The following is a 24782-nucleotide window of genomic DNA, read 5'->3' on the forward strand; positions in this document are numbered from 1 at the left end:
GCAGATTGACAATATAAATATATATATATATATATATATATATATATATATATATATATATATATATATATATATATATATATATATGTATATGTATATATGTATACAGTGGAACCTCAGTTTGCGAGCATAATTAATTCCGGAAATGTGCCTGGAATCCAAAGCACTCGTATATCAAAGCGAATTTCACCATAAGAAATAATGGAAACTCAGATGATTCGTTCCACAACCCAAAACTATTCATATAAAAATGATTAATACAAAATATAAAGTAAAATACATAATACAGTACAAATTAACCTGCACTTTACCTTTAAAAAGAATCATGGCTGGTGTGAGTTTCTAAACTCATGTGGGATTCCACCCAACGGGACGACACACAGAAGAGCGTCCCAAAGCAATCGCAGTCTCCCAGCGCTGTAGCAGTTCGCCGTATAAGCGCATCCAAAAAGATCTCAGACATGCTATAAACGGCTGTCATCAATAGGTCATACAAAGAACATTATAAAGATCCCGGTACAATAAATAACAGCGCTGTAGCTGTTTCAAGCTGAATAAAGCTGGTGTTAAAGTACTGAGACTCAGCTTCGTGTTTTGGGGAGCAAGATGGGGACTCGCACTTCACAGCGCACACACACACAGTCACAATGCTGTAGTAAACAGATGTTGAATATGAGTGAGGCACACAGACTCAGACGGAGAATAGGAGATGATTCCCAGAGAGAGAGAGAGAGATGCGCTGGGCGAGCAAGCGAGATAAGGAGAGAGAGAGAGACGCGCTGGGCGAGCGAGTAAGTGAGATAAGGAGAGAGAGAGAGAGACACGCTGGGCGAGCGAGGGAGCGAGATAAGGGGAGAGAGAGAGACGCGCTGGGCGAGCGAGATAAGGAGAGAGAGAGAAGAACCATCAGCTCAGTTGTGATCACATGACGCTCAGCAGACAAAGTGTATCCACACTACTCGTATTGCAAGACATCGCTCGTTTATCAAGTCAAAATCTATTAAAAATTTTTGCTCGTCTTGCAAAACACTCAGTAAACCAAGTTACTCGTAAACCGAGGTTCCACTGTATATGTATATGTGTATATGTATATATATGTTTATATGTGTGTGTGTGTGTCTATATATATATATATATATTGTGAACTTTGACCCAGACAGACAGACATCTTTGTTTTCACCCAACACATCGTTTATTTACACTACTATTTACAAATAATAAACTCAGTGCACTTCCCAGTGCCTTCTGCACCGTTCCCCCAAATGTCCAGGCCTCACAGTCCTTGTGCCTTTCTTTCCTGGCCGCCTCCAGTCCTCACTCCAGCTCTGTCCACTTCCACCCGACATCCTCCGCTGACTGGAGGTAGGCGGCCCCTTTTATAGGAACCCGGATGGGCTCCAGCTGCTTCCCGGCAATCTCCCATGGACACACCCCCGTGTGGCGGAAGTGCCGGCTGCGCACCCGGAAGCCGTCCGGTTGTCCCCTGTCATCTTCCCCCCGGCACTTCCGCCACACCAGGGATAATCAGGCACTGGGGCGCCGCCTGGCGGTGGCCACGGGTCCCTACTGGGCTGGGCTTCCAAGCCGTTTACCCGAGGCCCCAAAAATAACCAGGACGGACGCCTCCTCTCGGTCTGGAGGAGGCACAAGCCCTCCTCTGGTCCTCCTGAGGCGTCCCGGCCGGGGACCACTATATATATATATATATATATATATATATGATAGCAATATAACATAACAGTGACAAAACAATTACATTGTCAATCATGTTACGTTATTTTTAAAATGTTTCCTTTTCTTTTTCATTACTTCTTTAGCACACTACTTCTCCGCTGCGAAGCGCGGGTATTTTGCTATATGTACAGTATATATGTGTACAGTATATGTATATATGTAGATATGTATGTATATGTATATGTGCTTATGTATATATATATGTTTATATGTGTGTGTGTGTATATATATATATATATATATATATATATATATATATATATATGACAGCAACACTCATAACAGTGACAAAACGATTACATTGACAAACATGTTATGTTATTTTTAAAATGTTTCCTTTTCTTTTTTCATTACTTCTTTAACACACTACTTCTCCGCTGCGAAGTGCGGGTATTTTGCTAGTGTAGAATAAAGGGCAAAAAAATTTGAAAAAATTTAACTTCTTTAAAATTAGCTTTTCTTGTAAAACTTTAGTTGTTTTTATACATAATTCTTAACTTCTTTTTCTTCTGTACGTTTTAATTGTATGGTGCAGCACATACAATATAGTGCTTTGTCTTTCATGTTACTTGGCACACAAAACACTCAAGGCATGGTTTAAAATCATGTGCCCACTATGCCTTACACATGGCAAGGCTAATCACTAACTGAGAATAATGTTTAGTCAGAGTGACTAGAAATAGTTAAAATATATCAATTTACTTTAATCTATGGGGGTTATAGGAACCTCCCGTAGATTATGCACTAATATTTAGTAAATAAATATAACAACATAGATAACCAGAAAATGGCTCTTACAACCGGGCCACCTTAAATACCTTTGCAACTCTCCATTAGCATTTTTTGTGTTGCAAATGTGTTGCTCAGCACAAGCAGCAAGCAGCCTGCTATCCTGTCCCCACTATCGACACAGCTCAAGTCGCAAAGAAGATTCCCAGAGCTTGTGTGTTGATGCTGGGTTTTCAAAACATTTAATCTGGATTAAATTTGTCTGGATACTCAAATCCCCCTTTTTCTATCACGTATCAAATATATGTCAGTTTTTTTGATCTGTGTTTTCAAAACATTGATGGAATGTATAATTTTGACCTGGATAGAACAAGACTGGTATTTGTAAATCTGAGAATTACAAATCAGTGAGATATATATAGAGAAAGAATTCTCTTTTCTTTATCTAAAGTTACTACCTTATAAAGTGTATTTTTAGAAAGAGCTAAATGGTCTTTGGCACTAATTGTGTGAGTGTGTGGGTGTGAGTGTGAGTGTGACTATGTAGAGGTGTTCTTATGATTCATGTAATTTTCAACACTGTCAGTGGAAAGGTAACTAGTCAAAACAATGGATTTGAACAAAATTGTTTCTAGGTTGGCAAAGATGGAGTCAAGAAAAAAGCAGTTTGAATTTCTGAAATTTGTATTTTTATAATTTTAAAGGACTGTAGACATATTATTATTTCCTTTTTGAAACTGGTATTCTCTTTTGAAAATGAGATAACCAATGAAAAATGTACCTATTTATTATGTTTTATTGTTATATTTATATATTGGTATATTATGTTTACAAATTTTGTAAATAAAATATACTCAGTACCAAAATGCACCAGATGTACCAAATTTGCATTAATTTATTTAATATGTATAGTAAACTGCTGGTTTTATTTTGCATCATTTACCAAGAGATGTGAAATTCTTGAAAACTGCATGGAGTTCATGTGTCTGCATGGGTTTCTTGCAGGTGCTCTGGGATCCTCCCACAGTCCAAAGACACGCAGTTTAGGTGAATTGGCGATCCTAAATTGGCCCTAGTGTGTGCGTGATGTGTGTGTGTGTGTGCGTGTGTGTGCCCTGAGATGGACTAGTACACTGTCCAGGGTGTGTTCCCTGCTTTGCTCCCTATACTAGCTGGGATGGTCCCCAGCATACCTCGCAACCCTGTGCAGGAGAAACTGGGTTAGAAAATAACTGAGTGACTGACATATACTTAGAATAAGCAGACATCACCGGCAACTTAACTTGTTTAAAACATAGTAATAAACACTGTTGAAATACAATTTAGCTCTGCTGTTGTGACCTTATCAATATCACAGATCATTCTGTACAGATAGTAGGTTTGAAAGTATACATTTATAAATTTGACAATATACAGTATATTTTTGTAAAGTATTAACACTGTATGTGACATTAAACTATTAAGCCATGTGTTCAGTTAACAGGAAATAATGTATGGTCGCAAACGATAGTATCTGGGGCACACATAATAGTATTTGGTGCTCAGCAGAATAATTCCCAGACAATATGTTACACAATGAAGCTCTAAATAAGAGGGCTCAGCAATTCCTGCAGCACCCCCTGGTAGGCACCCCAAGAACCCAACAGGGCTGAGCTGACAAATACCAGTTCCCCTACATCTCTGAGAAAATGTGTGGCACCATTGCAACCTGGGGGGTGCCAACTATCAGTTTGGGGGAGATAGGGCCCTTCAAAATCCATCTCCCTCTGTCCTTCCTTTAAGGAGGCATCTTGGCCAGGTAAAGATGCCAGCCATCCCTCACAATGTGTATACTTTGCAAAGAATGGCTTTTCCACGTGATGCAGAATCAACCAGACACCAATTTAGAATGCAGTGTTTCTTGTAGTCAGGTATTGCGAAACTCAGTCAAAAAATCCAAAATTTGCAATGTTAAACTTGTCTTTCCAGATCTTAAAATGTCCTAGAATTTTTTCTTCTGAACACCATGAAGTCTCTGCCCTTAGCACAGTTGGCGATGAAGCTGTGACTTAGGCATTCTCATTAAATCGATCTGGTTCTGCAAAACTGTAGTGCTGGCTGTCTTTGCTTCAAAGACAATGAACGGGGTTAAGTAGGGAAAGTAGTGATTTTTTCAGTGGATGACAGTAATTATCCAGTTATTACTGCCATATGGGAGAACAATGATGCTCACAGCCTTATAGACATTTATCATGGCTTGCTTTTGTTTAAGAAGTCTTGATGATATTCCTGAAGGAACTAATGACCTGGATGCAGCATTACACTTCCAATAAAATTTCAACAAAAAAAAATAAACAAGTACACTTCAATGTAAGGACAGCACAGTGGCGCAGTGGTAACGCTGCTGGCTTGCAGGAAGGAGACCTGGGTTTGCTTCCCGGGTCCTCCATGTGTGGAGTTTGTGTGTTCTCCCCGTGTCTGCATGGGTTTCCTCCGAGTGCTCCGGTTTCCTCTAACAGTTCAAAGACATACAAGTTAGGTGCATTGGCTGTCCTAAATTGTCCCTAGTGTGCGTTTGGTGTGTGTGTGTGCTCTACGGTGGGTGCCCTGCCCGGGGATTTGTTCCTGTCTTGCACCTTGTGCTGGCTGGGATTGGCTCCAGCATACCTCCTGACGCACTGACTTCCATGTAAACAGTAATTTTTGATGTAGCTGATGGAAAGAGGTCACTGACTTTCAACATCCTTTGACTGCCCAGCTGCACAGCAAAAGGATTCCTGTAAGAAAATTGTAGTGATAGGCATCAAGAAAGTTCAACATGTATAGCAATCCACCATGCCCTGGGAAAATAAACTGCTCTGTCATTTGCATGGAATACATAATGACAAAAAAGAAGTAACCAATATCTTAATGCCATGAAGGAACTGTTAAAAAATTAAAAAATAATAACTGTCAAATTAAGTAATGTAAATGAAATCTGAGCTCAGTACGGTAGGCTGGTGCTGGAAATGTGGTTGAGATAAAGTCTGAAAGCCAGTAGACATGATCAGATATCTGGCCATGGGAGTTGCTGCTATTAATTCCACAGTTGCACAACTTTACTGTTGTAAAGTCCCCCTTCCAGGTGGTACAGAGGTAAGAAATCACTCCAACCACAGTCTGATCTCAGAATGCACTTTAATTCCTGTTGGTGTTTGTCTGTAACCAGAGTAAATGCATACACTATGTCACAACATTACAAACAAGTGCACATTTTAACTACTCTGCGTGTCTAAGTTTAACAAATACATGAACCTCTTTAAATCCTATTATTTGAATAAATGTACTTTTCAGCAAGGACACACATCATTAATGGCTCAAGTGATATGGGAAAAGGATGAACTGATCACACAACGTACAGCAAGTAAACAAAGGAATGGAAAAGTTAATGAAAATGTTTAACAATTGGTTTTCCAAAGTTCTGCCTTTAGAGGTCATCATTTAACTTGGCAAAGGACTTTTGGACAGAGTAACATTGCTGAATGCCTGTGAGTCTTCTTAATTATGTTATGCTTGTTTCTCGATTAGGCATTAAATTCTAGTATTACTCGACAGAAAAAAAAAATCCAAATTACTAGATAATTTTAAGATCATCAGTGTGTAGTAAAACAAAATTTTGAGTGCAGGCTTGTCATCTTCATAGTGAAATAGACTGAACAAATGAGTAGCAGCAAGGACACCAAATCTTCATTGAAGTGTTGCAATCCTGTAACAGGTTCTGCTTATAAAACAGAGGATACTGTTTCATCATTTAATCCAGAAACCAATGAATGAAATGTTGTGAGAAAGTAATATTATAGATTGATCTTGTGAAACTGTGATTACTGCTTGCTAGACTGATTGATTCTGTGCATAAAATGTTGGTGTTTGCATATTTGGTATCTTTAAAATTTATCCATTTATTCTGAATAGCTGAAAAATGGCGTAGTAAAATGAATTACTGAGATGTGAACCTTTACACTCTTTCCATTCAATCTTTTCTACAATCTGTCTGCAGCTAGGATTTTGACTCTAACCTGGCCTAGAAAAAAGCAGTACACTAACTGGATCCAAAAAAACAGAAATTAAAAAAATATATACAAAAATGCACAGTTCTAACCAAAAATTTGCCATTGCTTGTAATAGTTTCACTTCATTAAGTATTGCAACATAGAATTGGAAACAGGTGACTTAAAATACCTTGATTATTTGGTTATGACATAATCACAGCTAAGACAATTTACAACACAAGTTCAATAAATATAAATATGTATCAGCTACAATTTTCAGATTGTTGGAATGAATTTAATAGTGCATATGCACCAATTCACTCTAGAAAATAAAAATTCAGTTGAAATGTAATTTAAAGTTAAATAAACAGAAAGGGCAACAGTATTGGATCTTGGAAGATGCATCCTAAAAATTTGTTTCTAAATTACAACAAAGTGTTATAATATTTTGAAAACACATTTTGAGACAGTCAGCAAGTTTCTCAAAGGCCTTACAATAACTGAGAGGAACTTGTAAGATTCCCTCTGGCTTTCTCGAAAGGAGTGATTCATGTGATCGGATGTGATAGCTATTGCACTCTAGTGTAGAATTATAATTTACAAATAAACTGTTAATTGGAATAATTTTTACACTTGCTACAGATTTGTATTACTGTATTGGACTGTACTGGATGTGTAGTTTGCACCTAGATTTACCTACGCTATGGGGCTGTCTTTATTGTGATAGGCTGTATGAGAGGTGCGTAGGAGTAGAAGGGCCAGAACCTAAAACAGCCATTTTCAAGGTATAAGGTATCACATCTCTGCCTCCCAGCAACAATAAACGACGCTGTCTTTTACAATGATCTAACATGGTTTGCAGACAGCCAAAATAGATTTTTGTGGGTGTCCAAGTACATATGATTAACCTAGATCATGGCACATTATAATTAAAATCCCAATTAACGAGTGTCAAATATTTGTAGAAAACGTTTCTTGCTTAGACTGCGCTGGGCTGGCGCCTTGCCCGGGGTTTGTTTCCTGCCTTGCGCCCTGTGTTGGCTGGGATTGGCTCCAGCAGACCCCCGTGACCCTGTGATTAGGAGATAGTGGGTTGGATATTGGATGGATGGATGGTTTCTTGCTTAGAATGTGCAGATCATCTGTGATAACAGCAATATAACCTCATTATAACGAACGCTGTTTCTAGTACATTTCATTAATTACAAAATTTCCTACATTGACTTTGAATGCCTTTATTATTTAATTTCCATTGCTTTACACCTGATCCTTAAGTTGAAGAGGCCTTGAAATTGAAGCACCTGTATTTATATGGTTGTAAGGAAGTGAGCTTACCGTTTGTATGTTGAAGGTCTAGCGGGTGAGCGCTGTGACGCGCGGTGTGTCCAGACACACGTGGAGCCGGTATAATGAATATGTGTTCGTTTTTACACGCCGGTGTCCTCGCAGCCTGCTCGGCACAGGCGGTTTAAGGTGCGGCGCGCTTAAAAGAAAAAGCAATTTGTCTGAGGGGGTTTTACGCGCGCGCACGCGCGCGACCGACAAGGGTTCGAATTTTAATGCATAGTTGCTCGTGGCGTGAACGCGCTGGCGTCTACCTGGATAGGTGCGTGAGGTAGACGGCATGGCAAGAGTGGCTGGACAATCTTGCCGGTTATATTTAAGGAGTTACTGACCAATAGGGCTGGTCAGTGGACCTCAAGGCGAGGTAGCAGTAAGCACTGCTGAGCTATTTAGAGGAGCAGTTGTGATTTTGGCGGCTTTGTAAATATTCTTTTATATATAGAGTTATATATTTTAGTGATCATTTTGGTGGAGGTATATTTTTGGTTCTGGGATAGATTTTGACTTTGGTGCAATTGTTTTTGTATATACACACACTTGTTTTTGTTCTTGTGCATTTTTTTCTTTACTGTTGGAGGAGCTTCTTGAGCCAGATAAAAAAAGAAGACAGCCTTCATTATTGGAGTGTGTGTGTTTAGTTTTTGTAGGAGTGCACTGTTTTTGTAAATAGATCATATTTTCCTTTTTTTTTTCTTAATACTTATTTCTGAAGAAGTGTCAGTACTGAAGGACTGTGTCTCAAAGCCCACCTGACACTACTGCATTTTTCATTGTACAGCACTCTTGTAAATAATCTTGCACCATTCACCCTTCAATTTTATCTGTGTCTCATCTCTCCACTGATCCTGTTTTGTTCATAAACTATCAGATGTCCAGAGTGTAGGCTGGGGCACTTCTCAATACATGTGATATCACAATCCATCTTTCAAACTGGTACTTTTATAAAAACTTTACACCACCTCTCCTCCAAAATCAATTTTTTTTTAATAGTTTTGTTTGACCTCTTTGAGACTCTCTTGTCTTACTGACCTTCTTGCAAACATTCAAGAAAAACACCAATGAGCATGTTGAGAAAATACAAAGAAAAACATGAGTGAAACTCCTACCATTTGTTATTGAGTAACTGATCCTATATGAGACTAAAATGATAAAGACAGGTTACCTGACCAATCAGACCAAACATTACCAGGTTTTTTTTTTTCTCCTTTTTTTTGCTGCCTAACAAAATAATGCCTAGCTTCCGGTGGAATCAATAAATTGGTAAAATTTACAAATTAATGTATACACAAACTGCACATATCTATAACATCAAGCTAACACAGTATATACAGTATTATACAATAAATACACAATAAAGACATCCACTTGCAATAACAATAATTTCAAAAGTAGAAGAGCAACATCACTTCTCTGTGTTGTCCGTTTGCAACCTGCACCAAGCATTGAAAAATCTACCTTTTATTTAGAAGTTGCGGTTTAAACAGTGGATTATATGGATTATAATGTCATACAAGTCAGTCAAATGTGACACATGGTGAATACTATCAAATAATGATAAACTTGTTACAGGAAATTACCAAACATAAAAAAAGAAAAAAAAATAATGGCAAGTCATCGTTGATATTTTTCTTTACGGCTATATAAGAGCAAATCTTATAAAGTAATTTTAATGTTAAATTCACATCTAATTTCAATAGAATATCAGTTTCTTATACTTACTTAGAATAAGATAAATTTGCCACAACAGATTGGCACACAGTTTTCTGACCATTTTGAGATGGACATATGAAAGTACAACTGTATGACCAAACATAAATAATCATGAAACAAGATAAGTAAACCTTAAATAGAACTTTCTTTGAACAAGAACTTTTCTTTTCTTTAATATCATCTTTTACTTTCTCTCTCTCTCTCTTTTTATGTGAATTCTTTTGAAACTTGACTAAAACTTTTAAAACAAATATATTTGGTCTCTAGAATTATTTGAAAACACATCACACTGGTGTAAGAATTGTTCTATGAAGCAAACTTAAAGCTGCAGAACTTTGGTAATTTGTGGTAAATGCAGTTACAGGCTATATTTAAAGTTGTGCTAATTTAATAGTACAAATTCTGGAAAATTTCTTGCATGGGAACTATTAGTAAATATTTCAATCCGTAAGTTGAGACATCTTAATAGGATGTAATTCAGTCTCATTCGAAAAACAATATTTTTATGAAATGATAATTTAAAAGAGCTTGAATAAAATCTTACCTTTTGTTTTTGACTGAATTACAATGATAAGTAAAATCGCTAAGTTTGAATGGCATATTGTCATTTAAATAAGGAATTAAAGTATGTAAACAACCTTACAAAAGAAGTCACTCATATTTTCGTTTTTATCATTCAGTTTATATATATATATATTATTTTATTAACATCAGTAAAATGTATAGGTACATTTGCAAGCCATTTTAAAATACTAACCATTCATACTGAATATTTGTAATTTTAATTCAATTACTGCAGTAATAGGAAGCCTTGATCTGTTATACAATGAAGACATAAAGAGTAGTTATAATAATTGTATAAAACAGCGCTTCTAAGCGATGAAGCGCATTTCATATGAGGGCTATCTCGGAAAATAACACACTTGCAGGTATGGTAAAGTTTGCATCCACAGTTTATTTTCTTAAACTTAACGCTTTCTATGACCATAGATATTCGCATATTTTTCATTTTATTATGTGATAGATCTACAATACCTTTATGCTGAAATGAATACACTTAATTCGTTTGTGGGAAGAAGTCTAACTTAACATAGCTGTAATACACAAACAGACATACAAAGGTATAACTGAAGATGCTACAGTACCAGAACAATACAAAAATCGACTCTCATTAATGTACATTCATTAAACTGATCAGTGATGATCCCGGATTACATATTTTACACGTTATTAAAAGTTTAAATGATTTCCTAAACCAGGGGTAAAACAGAGCATATATAATTGGATTCATTCCAGAGTTAATATTTCCTATCCATAAGCATGCCCAGGCTACTCCCGAAGACACAGCAAAATTCATGAACAGGTTTAGGAGAGAACACACGTAAAATGGTAGCCAACACAGAAAAAAAACGGTGACTACTATACCCAATGTTTTTGCTGCTTTTCTTTCAGATTTTTTAGAAATATTCTTGTTTTTTTCCACAGAGTTATTTTGCTGTGTAGATATTGCCCTTGCATGCCGTTTTGCAACTAGAAAAATTTTCGCATAAAGTGTTACCATTACAGAAACCGGTAGAAGAAACGAATATATAAGATCTATTGTAGCGCATGTCGAATTGAACACAAGAACGCAATCACCTGGACAAGGGTCTACTCCGATAACTCCTTCAGTATTTCCATTATTAAACATCATCAAACTTATATAAGAGAAGGTTGAGATCCAGATGGCTGAAACAGCAATAGCGCCGATTCGAACTGTTATTTTATTTGAATATGTTAATGGGTGACAAATAGCGATGTATCGGTCAATGGCAATCACGGCCAAATTAATAACGGAAACTGTTAATAAAAAAGCAAGACAGATTGTATATATAAAGCAAAATATTTCACCAAAGTACCAACATGTTTCAATAGACTGAATGATCATGATGGGCATAATTAAAACACCAACAAAGAAATCTGCTACGGCCAAAGACAGTACTAGGAGATTGGTTGGTGTATGAAGCTGCTTGAAATGTGATATAGAAATAATCACTACTAAATTTCCACAAAACGTTACTGCTACCAAAACGCCCGCCAGAATGTAAAGCAGCACTGAAACAGAAGGCGTTCGAACTTCTTTTGTGCAGGAGACATTGCCTGGATAGTAACAGAAATACTCCACGTGATCGATTAGCTCGTCTTGCATTGCAGTTGATTCGAGGTCGGCGCTCAGATACCTGAAGTAGCTCTGTCACATTATATTAGAGTGTGATCCTGTAATAAACACGGGAGGCATTGAGTCCGAGGTGCTTTTATATCCGTAACAGGCACTCCTCACTGTGAGGCTCTAATTAAGCAAATGCCACGAGACTGTCAGTGTTTTGATTTAAAAAATTGGTATTTGATTACTGTTGACCACATTGTTTTTTTAAACTTTCTCGTATTTATTTTCTTAACCACTTTTAAGTTTTCACACGTGAAATGACTAATTCATTTTATCAAAACAGACAGATACACCTCCTGTGTATTTCGTTTGTTCATTTGGGTCATCACCTTTTAAACAAATTATTGAAAGTATACTGATTTGAAAGTCATTGTCAATTGCATTTGGAATGTTTTTTAAAAAACGAGCATACATTAAGTTATGAAGTCTACATAACTTCATGTGTGACGTGTTCTTTTTAAATTTTTTTTACATTTTTAGAATATTAGAAATACTTAGATAATTATTACACAAAAGACATTACATTTTCATATCCTTTGCTGCCCAAAGACACAAATTATGAAGCTCTTGGGATTTAAAGCCTGTCTATAGTCAGCATAGGTGCTGGGTAGAAAGTACTGTAGTTATGAAGACCGTACCAATAAAATAAATGGAGACAATATACAGTAGTCATACCTGTAAAAATTTAATTGAATATCAGTACAATAATAATAAATACATAAGCACAATGCACTTTTAAATGGTCTCAAAGTACAATGTACTGAGGCTAAGAAATATATTGAGTTTCATACACGCAGCAGTGAATCAGCATGTACACAATTGCTTCATCAGCCAAAATATTAAATAGTTGATTTCATTTTTTTTTGTTTTAAATAGCTCCATTAATGTCATTCACTATTACAAAACACTTCAAAAAAACCAAACAAGATTCCAAAGTAGTTTTTAAAAGAAACTATTTTAAGGGAAAAGAAAAAACTGTTTGATAACAAGTACAGATATTTGACAATTGTTTGAAATATAGTACCAAATGGGCTATATAAATCATCCTCGGCTATAGCATACAACTAAAGACACAGATATATTACAATAAAATTAAACAATGTAAAGACTGAAGTTAAACCAAAGACTAAGTAAAATTTCCAAAGCTAGGATAAAAAAAGTATAGAACATAGCATGGTCACAATTCTGTATTCTTAGAAAATAATAGAGATTGTTGAAACTTGAAAATGTAACAATAATAATCAACAGAGAAAATTGACTTCAAATTTTGACTGAAAAGTCACAAGACTGGAAGATGTCGAAAACACACCTTGGGAAAATACAGAAGGGCATGTGTTAGGATATTCGGTTTGCTGGGGTGAGTTTTCTTGCTGTTTATACTGTTGTGTGTGTGTGTGGACTTTATTTAATTTCTGCCCTTTGGTTTATTTTTGTGTTTATGTTTGTCTTGTTTAAAATCAATGTTGTCATCTACAAGTACTAAGTGTGTGTGCTGCTAGGTTGCAAAATAATATATTTATTCATAATTTACTTAAACAACTGTTTATGTTTTTTAACAATAATTTTAAAATGCATTTTTAATAAAAATATCGCTATGAAAACAGACACTTTAAACATACAGGGTTTTGCTAAACTGTATAAGTCTATTTCACTTTCACACTAACCTTTGATTTAATTAATTATTGCAAGCTGTCATATAATTCAAAATTCAATCATTAGTCCTCAAAATTAAATAAAATCTGATTACCACTTAATTACATGTGATCTGTTTCTCCCTCTGCCAATAAACTGACAACTTAATGACACAACTTTAGCCATACTGAAGAGAACAGCTCAACCTAGTTAATGCAGGGTCATAATGGGTCTCTGAAAGAGACTTTGAATATTCTTGCACCTTAGAAAAGTAGAGTAGTTGGAGTAGCAAGAAATCAACCAAAGTTTACTGACAGTGCATGTGCTCTTAGCTTAAGATGACAAAAAGATGGCTTCAGCATATGAAGAATTAATAAATTACACTTCTACCAAGCAGTATGGACTAATAACCTTTAAATGTTTTAAAAATGATCTGTGTCTGCTGAAATACTATTTCAGATTAATACATAAATAACTTTCATGCACTGTTTTGAACAAAGACTAATTTGATAAATGGGAAATCTGAACTGCCATGAAACATGCTTAAAAATATCACTAGCACTGATTGTATGAACGTCTTTGATGCCATGTACAGTGCATATTTTTAGACACAGTCATCATTCCAACAAAACTGCAACTAACCATTCTACCTCAGAAAAAAACATATTTTCTCTGACAAAATGCCATCCTCCTCTTTTCTTTTGACCTCTGCCAAAATCTTTCTCCTCCCTCCTAGCTCCAAATATGAAAAATACAAGCTGGAAGCATTGGATGGGGGCATGGCAGCTGTCAATCATCTTTATGAAGAAAGACAGTTAAATTGCCCAACTTTTTACTACCAGCTGTTAAATAAGCAAGGAGAGACATCAAAAAGTTGGGTTCTCAACCAGAAAACCATGTTTAATAGTTGACAAAATGTGCCTTTTCTTGAAAAAAGGGAAGCTGAGATCCCTGAAGTGTTTGTGTTGGACAAATGACACTGACTTCCTGTCTTAGTCATCTTTAAATGTCATTGGCTGGTAGGGACGGGGTCAAGAGTAGAGTACAAGTGGCATCATTGATAACTGGGAATAGGAGAATAAAGTTGTATTAGAGGTTATGCAACCCTCTTTTGTCCACCCAATTGCCCACTTAAATCATCCCCAGAAAGACACTCATGATGCTCACAGGAAAGACAGCCAATCATTGGACTGAAAGATATATAACTTTCAATTTTAATTTGATACTATACATTCATTTTTTGGATTTACATTTTTGGGAGTTCATTTTAGAATGGCAATCAACTTCATCTTCATCCCCTGCATACCTTCACCTTGAAAAGATTTACACTCCAGTTTTATTATACCTTAAGATATTCTGCTCTAATAACCTTAATTTATAATTAGAATTTTTAATTTGTTGTTTACAAATCAAAAATGAGTAAATGTGTCAAATGATGTCATATACTTCATATGTGTTTTAAGTACTGTTCGGTTTTTATTGTTTAAGATCAGATTGTTCTTTAAGGAAAATATCATGCATTTTACAGCAAATGTAATTCTCTACTACTCATTTCTGAAACAGTATTATATTTTAATAAATAAAGTACTGATTTTTAAAGCATGATTAAGCAAACACATACTATAGGTTCTCATCTTTTTTACCAAGACCTTAAATACTGCCAGCCAGTAAGAGACAGCTTGACAACAGATGCACAGAAAATTGAAATACTAGAGAGAACATTGCAGAGGACACATGACCTCCAGTGTACAGCACAATCACAAGAAGAGAGAATCAAAAATAACTGGTAAGAATTGTGACCCACCCTCTTCTGTAAGTTTATGATCCTGAGGCACAACTCTACAACTATTATTTCTCTTAACAAATACTTCCATTCCATCCTCGGAGTCAGTTCTTGCATCGATCATAGTACAATTAGTCTTGCTCTTGAACACTCTTCAAAGGCTAAGATCAAAGGTGTGTGGAGCTCTCTCCCAAATATCAGTGCTGTGGTGGTAAAACTCGTGGATTCCAGGGTGACACAGTGGTACAACAGCAATACCAATGGCAAAGAAAGGACCCAATCTTTCTGATTTTGAGCCATCTTTTTAGAGATTGGCAAATGATTGGTTAAGACTTTTTATAAATCCAATAATCAAAGTGTACAGCTGTGTTAAGCTCAAGTGGGTTCTCTAAATACTGAGTTATTGGCACATTTCTTGGAATGCATAAGGCTCTAGAGTCTAGCTCTAGTCACTGTGAATTGTGTCTGGAAAATTATACCTAGTAAATGTTCCTTCTAATGCCCAGCTTGTAATTTTTCAACTGTCCAGCTGTGCAGCAAATAATCTTCAAGCCACTTGCTAAAGTAATTCAAGTCATCTGTCATTATAATGGGCAAGCTTTACTGCAAGGGGATATTCAGGCAGCTTAACTGCCAATCATTTTTCAGCAATTGAGTTCCAGTTCTGCCACTTACAGAGCTGATAAACCTCTGTCTTCAACTGGTCCAACTCAGCCAGTTGCAGCTGTATTTCCACTATGATATTCCTACATCTGCCACTTTACAAGTATGAGATTTCTTTCTTAACTCTGCCTCTGAAGCATTGTAAGACAAATGAAAAACAATGAATTGACAGTACTTTCATTATATAGTGATATTTTTGGTACTTAAATGAAACAAATAAGTAATATATAAAAGCTTATTCACATCACTCAAAAATATTTTTTTCATAAAAGCATTGCATTATTGTCCAATAATTATTGGGTTATTCTACAATAATTATTGCATTATTTTGAAAAGATATTGTCTGCTTCTGTCATTAACAATTTGCATGAGTCTGCTTCAATCATCTGGAGCTGGTTTTTCAAAATTTACTCTGGATTAAACTTATCTGGATAATCAAATCCCCCTTTTTCCAACTCACATCATATTGATCTCAGTTATTTTGTTCCAGTTTTTCAAAACATTGACAGACTAGATAATGCTGATCTGGATAAAATATGATTGATATTTGAAAATCTATGGATTTCAACTCTCACCTACTATCTAGCTATATTAGTGTCTTTTGAATTCAAAAAAATCTATAGTAAACCACTTCAAGAGAAATGTTATTTAATTTCCAGTTTGCAGTTTGCATCCTCTTTAATAAAACCCTTATGTGCGTCCAGGTGTCCGTGTGTGTGTGTCTTCTGGTGAAGTGCACATGCGCGGGGCCACATGGCACGTGTTCAGTCTCTTCCTGTGCATTCCCTGTGTGTGCAGAGAGAGAGAGATAGAGAGACACACACACAGGTGTGTGCGCACAAGAGACAGACAGACAGACACGCAGGCCTGCGCGAGAGACAGACAGACAGACACACACGTATGCACGCACGCACACACACGCAGGCAGGCCCGCGCAAGAGACAGACACGCACGGACGCACACACGCGCACACACATGCACAAACGCAGGCAGGCCTGTGCGAGAGATACACTCACACACACACACAGGCAGGCCCGCATGGGGGACAGACATGCACGCACACATACGCAGGCAGGCCCGCCACAGAGACAGACACGCCCGCACACACACATGCACGCACACACGCAGGCCCGGGACAGAGTCAGACACGCACACACACACAGGCACACACGTGCATTGTTGCAATGTTACTTTTCTTGGTTGTTTATTAGATTACGGATATTTCAAATGTTCATTTTTTTCCCTGTGCTTAAAACTCATTAAAAAAAGTGTTTTTAGCGAGCGGGTTGTAAGGCTATAGTGCGAACTCTTGCAGTGTTAGTTTTCTCTGTTGTTCAAGGTTTTCTTAGTGTTATTCAATGTTTTTACATTTAGTTTACTATTACACTGTGCATTCAATGGTATAGTTAACTATATTTGTGCTTAAAATCTTAAAAAAATATATATATTTACATACAGTTCATATGGTCTGGAACAGATTAATTGTATTTACATACAATCCTATGGGGGAAATTACTTCAGTTCCACTGTATTACTGTCTGACAAAATTACAGACATTTTACGGAAATACAAACCAGTATTACTGAGAGAGAAAATTAAAGGCACACAATACAGTGACGCCCATTGCAGCCACATACAAAATCCCTTGCCATTTAATATAGACTGTTCCTACTAATGTTTATGCACTACTTACTGTCCTAGCACCCGTTATTGTAACGGGCTTAATGTCTAGTATTTGAATAAATATTAATAATGATTCACTTTACCATTTCTAATGTCCCATCCAGTTGCTGTGAGGATGAGGCCACTTTTCATCATCACTGTGGAGTGAACTTTGCATCTTCCTCCTATGTTGTGAAGCACAATGCAGACACAGATGATATTGCATGCTTTGGATTCACGCACAGCTGGTTTATACATGTAAAGCATCTCTTCAGCACTCCACTAAAAATCTCAGTTGTTCCTCTTATTTTTGAATAAGCTGTGTTGAATGCCAGCTCTGCGTTAGTGCCAGCTGTTGGAAAAGATGTCATTAAACATGGTATGAGAGGGTAATGAATATCACCAAATATGATTCCATCTGGCTGCTGTTGCTGAACCTTATTGAAAATATTGTTCTCCTTGAGTATACAAGCATCATGAACTGATCCAGTCCATCCTATAACACAGTTTGCAATAATTATGTCAGCATCTCTCAAAAGCTGCACATTTATACTATGCTGTCCTTTACTGTTCACAAATTCCCATTCACTCTAATGGGGGGTTTGAATGTGAATATGGGTGCAGTCTTTCACACCAATAATGTCCGGCATTTTACCCATTGAGAAAAAGTCATGCTTTATTAAGTTGAGGTACTCTGTATTTGCAGGAAAAAAAAGGGGTTCAGAAGACTTGACACGACAAACGAGATTCTGGGAATGATTGAACATCGTAGGACAAAGTGGTCATTGCCCCTTCTGCTAGGCAATAGTGGTAAACCAGGCCTGTTAAGAAAGCAGATTTAACAGGTTTGCATACATACACCTGCACAAAACCCCCACTTGCATTCCAAACAAAATGGCTGAACTCCAGCTTGTACCAGGATCTGCCTGGACTTCATCTGATAGCAAAGATGTAATTCAGAGGTGACCACCTAAAGACTTCTTGAACCAGAAGGTGCGAAATACACTCAAGCAAGGACAAGGACCTATTCAAGGGATGACACCTAAGATGGACAGAAGACGTTGCCTATTACAAAACTGATTTTTTAACTAGAAGTGTTTTTAATCCAATCAGGAAAAGGTTTAACCTTCTCCACTATCTCACTGAAATCCCTTGGGTTTCTCTTGGGACGCCCTCTCTGGAATTCTCTCAGGGATCAGGAAATATGCAAATGACCTTCTGAAACTGGGGTCTCTGAAATATATGAAGTTATGAGTCGCCCTGTCCATCAGCAGCTGAAAAAGTGAAATTCTCTTCTCTTTATGAACTTGAAGCTGAGATCGAATCCCCTGGTTGTGTGCCAATAGACTGACAAGGCTGAGAAGCCATGACTTCAAGAAGGGATCTTCAGCATCTAAACTCTTGGGCCAGAATGAGTATTGCCTTCTCCCTATGAAGTGGCAAAAAACAGCAGAAGGCAGTCTGAGGAAGCAGCAGCACAGCACTGACAAGGATCATTTACATTTACATTAATATTATTAGCAGACACTTTTATCCAAAATGATCTGCAAAAGAGGTAAACATTTGAGTAACATTAGGTTAGGGCCTGTTTGTTCAACAAGCGTAACAGAACGAGTAACAGAAGATGATTGCCACAATTGAAAAGTTGTTTGTCACATACATTGCATGGGAGGCATCTAAAGGGCTTGAATGAGAGTAATTCAAACCAGACCAGGAAATGGCAGAGTGCACTCTTTTTCTCGCTTTTCTGCATACCGTTCACAGGAAATTCCACCTGGCCTTGATGACGTCAATTCTGGTTCCAACCCCTTTGACGTCACTTCCGGCTCTTAGTGTATAGTCGAAGACCCTTCCAGGGCTGACCACTCTGATGTCACTTCCGGGCCCGAACCAATGGATGAAGACCCTTCCAGTTCCGGCCCCTTTGAGGTCACTTCCTATACTGGCCTTTAAAAGCCACCACCTTTTCTCTATCTAAGGGGTAGGCAAAGTCAGTCTTGGAGGGCCACAGTGGCTACAGGTTTTTGTTCCAACCCATTCGCTTAATAAGAAGCACTTACTTTTCAAGTAACACTTGTGCTTCACTTTTGTCGTCTTGCTCGTTGCGATTCTGAACCCTTTTTGATTGTTTTAGTCTTAAACAGCTGTAGTCTTGGTTTTTAATGGCTTTTTATTTGCAATAAGATTCAAATGACATTTAGCTTGTTACCATTTACTCCTGTGTGTATTTAGATAGATAGATAGATAGATAGATAGATAGATAGATAGATAGATAGATAGATAGATAGATAGATAGATAGATAGATAGATAGATAGATAGATAGATACTTTATTAATCCCAAGGGGAAATTCACAATTTATCATGCACTATTGGGTTTAATTAAATACTTGGAAGGAAAGTGAAGAGAAAAAATTAAAAGATTGAGTATTACAGTAATCCCTCGCTATATCGCGCTTTGACTTTCGCGGCTTCACTCTATCGCAGATTTTAAATGTAAGCACATCTAAATATATATCACAGATTTTTCGCTGGTTCGTGGCTTTCTGTGGACAATGGGTCTTTTAATTTATGGTACATGCTTCCTCAGTTTGTTTGCCCAGTTGATTTCATACAAGGGACGCTATTGGCAGATGGCTTAGAAGTTACCCAATCAGAGCATGTATTACATATTAACTAAAACTCCTCAATGATATACGATGTGCTTCCCGTGCGGTGCTTGATTGTTTGCTTCTCTCTATCTCTCTCACTCTCTCTGCCTGATGGAGGGGGTGTGAGCAGAGGGGCTGTTTGCACAGACAGGCTGTTTGCCTAGAAGATACGGACGCTCCTCTACAAAATGCTGCTTTATCGCTGTGCTTCTGCATACTTAAAAGCACGTATTGATTTTTTGATTGTTTGCTTTTCTTAGCGAGCGCTCTCTCTGACATTCTCTGCTCCTGACGGCGCTCCTTTGATGAGAAGATATGTTTGCATTCTTTTAATTGTGAGAAAGAACTGCCATCTCAGTCTTGTCATGGAGCACAGTTTAAACTTTTAACTGAAGGGTGTTATTTCATGTCTAGAGGGCTCTAATAATGTTAACAGTGTGGGAGAGTTTATAAGGGCTTAAAATATATAAAAATAACCATACAAACATATGGTTTCTACTTCGCGGATTTTCACCTATCTCGGGGGGGGTCTCGAACGCAACCCCCGCGATCGAGGAGGGATTACTGTACTCATCCATTTTAGCCTTCAAATCATTTGGATGATATCCTTACAAAGGGGAAGAACATCTAGGATATTAGAATGACCTGATATGGCAGAGTTAAAGCACTAATGAGTCATGAAATTAAATTATTGGCAAGGACTGTTTTCTAATTAAGCAACTGGGTTGGAGCAAAAACCTGCAGCCCCTGCGGCCTTCCAGGACTGATTTGCCCACCCCAGCTCTATCCCCTCAGTTCTGTTCGCCACTCTGATCTGTACACTTCAGTACATCGATTTATTATTTGCAGCCAGGAAATAATATACGGGTGGCTGCCCCAAACCTTGCTATGGCTCTTTGTTGAGTTTGTGACATGTTATAACTCAAACGTTTACAGTACAATCATAGATTACAATCACTAAAACAATTAAGCTTAAACAAATTAACCAAGGGTATAAAATATCACAGAGCAAAGTTTTGTTTTTTTTTAACTTCATCAATTCAACAGATATTCACAGAACAGATGGGTCTTCAATCGCTTCTTAAATACATTCAAGGAGTTAGCAGTACAGATGGAGGTGGGCAGCCCGTTCCACCAACTAGAAACTACATAAGAAGAGTCATCAGATGCTGTTCCCTGGCAGACCAGAGTGGGCAAGAAAGAGTATAGCACTTCACCAGTGTCTCTATATACTCTGTAGGCAAGCATCATGCATTTGAACTTAATGAGTGTTGTTACAGGGAGCCAATATAGTGACCTGAATATAGGAGTGACATGTGCCTATCTTGAGTGGTTAAATACAAGACATACTGCTGTATTCTGGATCACTTGCAGTGGCTTGATAACATGTGCTGGTACACCTGACAGGAGTGGTTTGCAGTAGTCCTGACACGACAAGACCAAAGCCTCAACTAGAAATTGTGGTGTGAGATAGCTGCTCAATTAACACCCAAAGCTTGCATACTTAATTGGCAGGTGTTAGCAACAGTAAGCCAGGTTGTACAGAGATGGGGAGATGATCAGACTGGCTGGTCAGCATCACAAGAAGCTTGGTTTTTGCCAGGTTGAGCTGTAGATGGTGGTCCTTTGTCCAGGTTGAGATAACAGTAGGACATGCAGAGACTCTAGTTCATACCATATTGTCCTTATGAGGGAATGACAAGCATAGCTATGTATCATCAGCATAGCACTGATAAGAGAACCCAAGGGATTGGCTGATGAAGCGCTAATCCGACGAAAGGACACCTCTTTCCCACGATTCCTGTGATCCTCCATCAGGGATGCCTTTACCTTAGGCAGGCAATATACGCGCTGTGAAGGGAAGGTGCGTCTGAACGTACGCTAAGGGTATGCCATCGCATCATCTGCTGTCTTCCTGCTGTTGGCGAGTTACACGTTTTGCCTTTCTCTTGTCATTGTTTTAAGAGCTGGGAGCACATGATGCTTGTCTGACAGATGCAATCCAACAACTGCTAGGTTAGATGCCTGTGGACCTGTTTTAAATGATGGCTCACTGGCTGGTCTCGTGTGACGTTCTAAAAACAATAGTTGTCCCTTTTATTTACGGCCCCAGGCATGGTTAAATTCTTTCTTGCAGTACGTATAATGCTTCTCGCTCACTCCCGGGGTAGCTGCCATTGCTCTGCCCTTCAATCTTTTTAAAGCCTTTACAGCTGCTGTCCTTTTTCCTACTATTGCTTGTAAGTATGGCGCATAAGATCACGTATCGTAGCCTTGCTTTTGCTTTCCGGGACAGGATTTCTTTTTATAATAGAGAGATATCTAAACTACATATATATATATATTTTGTAACAAGAAAACCCAGAGATATTGGGAAGGTATGGGGCAGCCACCTGGCTGTAAAATCTGTCCAAAAACAAAGACATGTTCACATAATCGAGTCCAAAACAGAACTGACTATCATCTTTAAGATGGTGACTTTAAAACCCTTATGGGGGAAGTGATGTCATCAGGACCGGAACCAGAAGTGACATTGTTGGCTACCCCAGAACAGGGCAAGATTTCCTGAGAATGGTCTGTAAGTAATTGAGAGAGAGAGTTAGCACACTTCACCACCCCCAGTCCAGTGTGGAACTACATTTATTCATGCCCTTTGGATGTCCCCTAAACATGCATGTATGACAGGAAAGACCCTATGGGTCAGGCATCCTGCACTGAGATGTCATGAACATGAGAGACAGCATTGGCGTTGGTGTGGAGAGAGCCCTTCTGATGAACGAGCGAGAACTTATAAGGTTGCAGATCAAGGAAACACCTAGTGACCCAAAGGTTGGACTCCTTGTGTAGAGCCATCCATAAGCAGTGTAAACTCCTGACCCAGCAGGTAGTACCTCTACTGCCACTACCTGTCTGCTGGAACCAATCCCAGCCAACACAGGACACAAGGCAGGAAACAAACCCCGGGCAGGGCACCAGCCGACCGCAGATATTTTTAGTTTATCTACTTATCTACACCAGCAGACCCCCGTGACACTGTAGTTAGGATATAGCGGGTTGGATAATGGATGAATGGATGGATGTTTTTCCTTTTAGAGGGGCAGGAAACCCACAATGTGGTGGAACACAACGTATATGCAAATCTACTGTGCAGAACCTGGAAAAAGCCCTTCTGTGTTCATAGTATTGTGTTTTTTTTTTTTGTTTTTTTTTTTTGCATAACATTATACTGAAGTTATTATTTTTACATTTAAGAAATAAATACACAAAGCAATGTCTAAAGGGGTAAGGTAATTTTTAATGTGTAATTGAACATATTTATTTCACTTAATAATTGTGGAAACAAAAACAAATTTGTTACCAGATGTCCAGGCAGTGTCTGTGCATCTTAAAGAAATTAAAATAGGCTGTGGCGTACAGATTTATTTTCTTCCCGTTTTCATTCAACTTTTATGTTTTAAATGCACAGTGTAATAAACATCGGCACCATGTTGACACATAAAAGAATAACGGGTTCACCTTTAGAAAAGTGTAATTTTCTTTTCTGGCAGAGGTAAAATTAGTTTGACATTAGGACATGGAAACTCCATATCTCCAAAACGAAATCAATAATGCCATTGAAACCAACTGTTAAAAAAAATTCACACTTTGTTTACAAGCTTTTTTTTTCTCAAAATGTCCCTATTTTTTGCATCTATATTAGTCTGAAATTGGTTCAAAATGGGTGCAAATTACACATAAAATATGTTGTGAACTTTATTGGTTATTTTTTATCTATTTTTTAAAATAATGCATGAAGTACACCCATGTGAAGTCCACTGCCTAAAATCTGAAACAGACATCAATCCAAAATGAAGTTTTCTAGAAGTACAATTCTTATGTTCCTTTAGAACAGATTTTGCCATTTTAGTCAAAAGGACCATAAAATTACATGTAAAATAACCTTGGCTTTTTGCATTCTGACACTACTACAGCCTCATATTTCAAATGGCTCTTATACTTTTCTAAGTAAAAGACCCCAATGATAACAATAGAGGGATAGGGCATTGAGGAATTGAAAATAACTAAACTCTGCATGATTGACACATCTGTTTAGTTCTGTTTGGAAAACTAAATTATAAGTAAAGTCAGGGACCTTATTTCAATTATGAATCCTTTAATTCACTTTTCACAGCAATTTTATTTTCACTAAACTGTGCTCCAAATTTTCACTTTTTGCCATTCATCATATATTACACTGCTATGCATTACTAATACGTTATACAATAAGAGTGAACACAAGACTGGGATCGATTGACTGTTGGCCCTGTCACTGTCTGTGTGAGCTTTTGAGGTTCTTCTTGTGTCTCCATGGAATTTTCTCCAGGTAGTTGAGCCTTTCTCCTATAGCTCAAAGAAGTGTATGTGAGACTGCAGCCTGAAGATATATGTGGATAATGCAGAGAGATGAATGTTTTTTACGGGTTAGTGAACTAGTGCACCATATAGGATTGCTCCCTATCTTGCACCTACTTTTCATGCTTCAGGCTTCAGTTCTCTGTGGCCCTAAAACTTTAAGCAACTTCAATACATGAAATGATATAAGTAGTAAACACCAAAACAAGGGGCCCTGCTTCCAAGCACATTTGCGAGTGCAAACAAATTAAATTTGCTTGAATAATAATCC

Source organism: Polypterus senegalus, chromosome 3, assembly GCF_016835505.1.
Source record: "Polypterus senegalus isolate Bchr_013 chromosome 3, ASM1683550v1, whole genome shotgun sequence".
In the NCBI taxonomy this organism is placed as follows: Eukaryota; Metazoa; Chordata; class Cladistia; order Polypteriformes; family Polypteridae; genus Polypterus; species Polypterus senegalus.